This window comes from Poecilia reticulata, linkage group LG3 (assembly GCF_000633615.1).
Source record: "Poecilia reticulata strain Guanapo linkage group LG3, Guppy_female_1.0+MT, whole genome shotgun sequence".
NCBI classification, from domain to species: domain Eukaryota; kingdom Metazoa; phylum Chordata; class Actinopteri; order Cyprinodontiformes; family Poeciliidae; genus Poecilia; species Poecilia reticulata.
The window spans coordinates 1,481,831-1,486,830 of record NC_024333.1 but is presented as its reverse complement, the minus strand read 5'-3'; the positions used below and the strand labels follow the sequence as shown (position 1 = coordinate 1,486,830).

The 5,000-nt window shown below is 40.6% G+C and overlaps 1 protein-coding gene across 7 annotated transcripts in view; it reads right to left on the bottom strand.

Moving 5' to 3' along the window:
- Positions 1-5,000, bottom strand: part of znf536 (zinc finger protein 536) — a 234,989-nt gene that overhangs the window by 138,474 nt on the left and 91,515 nt on the right. For all 7 annotated transcript variants that reach the window (XM_008404913.2, XM_008404917.2, XM_008404919.2 and 4 more), the window contains one exon: positions 223-318. The gene's annotated coding sequence lies outside the window, so the exon portion shown is untranslated. The remainder of the gene's footprint in view (positions 1-222; positions 319-5,000) is intronic.

The following is a 5,000-nucleotide window of genomic DNA, read 5'->3' as shown; positions in this document are numbered from 1 at the left end:
TGTGTGTGTTTTGGTTTAAGACAGTGCCTTTGGGGATAAAACTAAATGGTGGGTGAATGACGAACAGTTGGAATGTGTGAATGCATGTGTGCATTTAACTGTGTGTATATGTGTCTTGTTCTTTTATACTTACAGTGTGAGAAGCAAATAAGACACAGGGTTTGGAAAAAAAAATCCAAGTGAAGTCAAGTTTTTCTACGTGCTAAAGGGGTGTGAACTGACCTTAATACACCACCTGCATACTGGTGCACAACCTGTTGGGATCAAGTGGCCTCTCGCTGTCACTCTTCACCGACTACTGCTTACTGGAATGGCCACCTAGAGGGAGACACAGAGGAGGAGGAGGATTAGAAAACGAGGTGATAATGAAACGTAGACCTGGGAGAGAAGAGGAAGAGAATGAACAAGAGGGATGGAGCATTAGGAAGACGACAGGTTGAAAGGGAGGCGAGTATGAGGTGGCGGTGGGGATCAATGTCAAGATGGAAATCTAACAAATTCAGTAAGCGCTGCTGCAGAGGTCAAGGGAACGCGGCAGAAAAAGGTTAAAGATGAAATCAAAGCCGGTGCGCTGCGGTGCCCGGAGGCACAGCGGAAAATCTATCCCTCCTAGGCAAGGCCACCGCTGACACGAGGCAGACAAGAAGCTAAATACTGCACGCCACTCGGGGATCTTTCATTTTCCACCGATCAATAAGGGCTTATATTTATCAGGGCCTCCAAGCAGTTGCCACGTCTGACAACCTCCACTTCATTTCTGCACTCCTCCTCTGTTCTTTCTCTCCCCTCCCAGCTCCTCCTTTTCTCTTCCTTCTCCTCGCCCCCAGCACTCAAAAGTGAGACCCATCGACCATGAAAAGGGGCAGGGACCCCGGATTGCCATTAACCCCCCTCGTGTCGCTAGACTAGTCTAACACACACATGTTAATGCGCACACAAATGCCCCTGAGATACAATTGCGCTAAAGGTCCTCCTCCGCCCTCTTTGAAGACACGGGGTCTTTTGTTCCTAAAGCAGGTCATGTCACCAAATCGCATATCCATCATCTACACAAGCAAAAATTCTACATTTGCAAATACATATTTTTGCAAAATTCATTTCGAGGAAGCAAAACATCAAACTCAATATTACGACAAGAAATCTGAAGGGCATTATAAGAAGCAGAAGATTAGGTTTTGGGAGTTAAAATAACTGGCTATCTAATCATCTGCACAACAATATTTGCTGTGAGGCATTCTAAATAGATTATCGCTAGTCCATCTGTGTCATCATTGATTTATAAGGCGTTAGGGCTGCTTGGGGAAGAGATGGGGCTTCGCCTTCTCTGCTGTTAAAGGGGCTTCTTGTAGAAATCAGGGGCATGGCAGTGGAACAACTGTGGCACCAATCTAACCTCCCCTTTAATCGTTAAGTGAGAGGAAGTGAAAATAGGACGGGCGTCTCTCTCTCTTTCTCGTGTTTTTTTTTTATCTTCCCCAAAAAGGGAAATATGAATCCAAATTTTCAGCATCGCTTTTTGTTTGGCGATACAAATAAATTGGGAGGAGGGTAGGAAGTACAGAAAATAAAGAGGGAAACAAATAACACACGCAAACATGCACATGCACATACACACATGCTGAGAAACGGGGGGAGGGGGGGGGGGAAACAAGGGACATCATTAACATATGAATGCTATATGCAAATGGTAGGGAGAGAGCAGATGTTGTTGCATTTAATTGACCTATATGTGAATTGCATCCAAACCTTTCAGTGTGTTTTCTGGGCCCGCTGAGTACAGTTTTTGACTGCCTTCCTAGAGCCACTCAGTGTGCAGGCAGGGCACATAGCAATTTCATCAGTGTTAAAAAATAAGGAAGAAAATGACTTAACATGCTGCTGCAACATAAAGTGGGAAAAAATCTAAAAAGACAAAGTAAAAATCCATTGTTTTTGGTTTCTTTCTCAGTTTGGAAGTCATTTTGTTAGACAGCGTACGGTCCAAATTCACCAGATTCTCATTTTTCATACCCATCATGTAACTAGAATCCTCCAGGATGTATAATGTGATTCTTCAATCGCTACAAGTGATTGAAGAATGTATACTTAACTGCAACACAGATGTGTAGCCCACATATATAAGTGAAACAAGAAATATATGTGTACAAAAGATCCATTATGTGAATTTATACTGCAACATTAAGAAAGGAAAGTGTTAATGACTGAGCTGCTTCTGACACCAAGTTAGACAAAAAAAGGAAGTTTAAAAAAAAAAGCACTTACGCTTATTATTGTAACATTTCTCCAGCTTAAATTATTGTTGGGCTGGAACACAGTGTGTTAGTCGTTTGTTTGTTGTGTTTAGCTCCATGTCGCACTTGTAGGAAGCTATTCTGCGGCTAGCTACTGATTACTGATTAATGATAGTTTGTAATTGGTGACCAAGCAGCTGGCTTTGTCAAATGAGAAACATACAACTCACTTGCGTTCACATTGAAGAGGCTAGCACTAGCATGCTAACCCCACTGTTGTCCATAAGTATCGATAGGCTAGCAGCTAGCATACATAGGCTAGTCTCCCTCTATCGAAACCACAATAAGGCTAAATATGATAGTGCTTTGTTAATGTTTTTTTTTTCTTGTGCCTTCTGTTTCTAAATAAAATATATAAACACTGTAGATTTGTGAAACCGTTGTATTTTTTGCTCAATTTAATAATAGCCCCATAGCACAAAATATTCTAGTTTAAAAAAAAAAATCCTACAGTTGTTTGACTGTTTTCATCTTCGACCGCAGCACAACCTTTGGTTTCTTAAGAGTATGACAGAAACTTTGTAAATTCTACAATGAATATGTGCCTTTATACACTTTTATGTGGGCAAAAACACATTTTATGGAAATCTGTGTGGACTGGAGAAGAGTTGCGTGTTTGAAACTCTTCCTGCACAACAATCACCACAGTCCTGGGGCCTGCAGGAGGGCAGCCTTCTCGCATGCTGCTAGCTCATGGCAACATTTAGTAATTATGTGTTTTATTCTGTTATAGTATTTTGTAACGTTGAATTAAATAAGTAAATGTAGCAACATCTTGCTACTGCTCTGTTCTTTCCATGTATTATTTTTTTTCCTTTTGTTCTCAACATTTTGTGCTGAAGAATTAACTCTTCTTGCTTTGCATCTGAACCAGACTGAGTTGTAAAGTCTTTTGACGTTTGTCTTCTTTTTAATTGTATTTCTTTAGCACTGTGTTGTTTTAATGTGTATTCTTTTATTGTTTAACATCTGTTCCTTTATGTGCACAATTCTTTGGTTAACTGTTGTTGTTTTTAAACGTGCTCGTGATTAAATTGGACTGGACTCGACTTTTCCAGAGGAGAGAGCAAAACAAGAAGAATGACGGGTGAAAGTAGCACATTTTATATTGGCATATTTGCATGAGTGAATCCTGAATAATTCTCTTTTTAATTCCCTACTTCTGTTACTCTTTTAGCCCACACACAGACATACACACACACGCACACACACACCCACACACTCACAGGAATTCTACAGAATGTCATTAAACTGTATTAAATAGCCTTTTGTCCAGGGGGCAAGGACCACCAGATATATGATAATACATTAAGGCTCCATAGAAGCAGGCACTGATCCGAGACCCTTTTAAGGCCACGCTTGGTGTTTGTGTCATTGTGTCTGTGTGGTGGGCTTCTGGTTGACACACTAGAGAATAAGATGCCAGTTTGGGAGGAAAAAAAAAAGACAAAAAAAACAAAGATGGAGACGAGACGATTTGAGGAAGTTGGCACAGAGGAGCAGAATAGGTGTGATGCATGGATAAAGAGGGAGAGTAGAGAACGAGGTGGAGCGACTGCCTGCCTGCACATGTGGCTCTCTAACAACTGTGACACATACTAATAGAAACATACCTAATAAATTACAAGCTTTCAGGGTCTGGCAAGCTGACATTTTCTACGTACGCGGGACAATTTCATATCTGCGGTGCAAAGTCGAGGGGGCTGCCGGACCAAATTGCATCACACAGAGATGCCAGAGGATTAGCATAAAAATTAACACTTAAATTTCAGGTTATTGTCAACCCCACTCCTGCACCGGCTGCCTCACAACAATCAATTCCTCTTAGGAATTTGATTAGATTCCATGACGCTTATTATCCCAGTCATGTTTGCCTGCCCCCTTCGCAGCCGCCGCCGTACGCACACACCACTGGCAAAGTCAGAGCTCTGCCTTTCACAACTGCCTGGACCTTTTGTTTAAATGGAATTAATTGGAAAATAAATCAAAAGGTGTGGCATTTCTTTTGACAGATAATGCCTCATCCTCTGTCTGCTTGTTTATCTAGCGGTTTTGCGTCTTGAGCGTGCACAAAAACCCCATCCCAGCAGGTTTCTGCTATTTCACATTTGACTTCTGTTTTTAACAGCGTAATCAGATCAGCATTAAATAACAGAAGTGTCACAAGACTTTACTCAGTTAAACTGCCACAAAGTTGTTCTTGAGGTGCCGTCTTGAGTGCTTTCTGGCTGCTATTAACAGGTGACTCTACTTTGAAGTAAGTAAGCATATGTCATTATGAAACTGTCAAAGCATAAAAAAAGTCATTATAATTATTGGTGGAAACTTTTGAGTAAGGAAATTGGTAAAAGTTGCAAGACGCCACTAAATGATGTTATTAATTACTTTGCAAAAAAAATACCATATGATGTACCTAAGACCAGGTTCCAGAGTGAAAATGTCATACTCGCATATTCATGGAGACAGTGGAAACATCTTTTTTTATTATTATATGTGAATATGTTTGTTGCTATAGTTTCTCAATTGTTTTCCTCTTTCTTCTTTCTACAGATTTCTAGAATGTTAATTTGTATTTTCTGTATCCTTATTTCTCTAATCTACTCTACAACATATATATATATATATAAATACACACACACACACACACACACACACACACACACACAGAGAAGAAAGGGGAAATGAAAGGGGGAGATGTGGGGGAAAGTT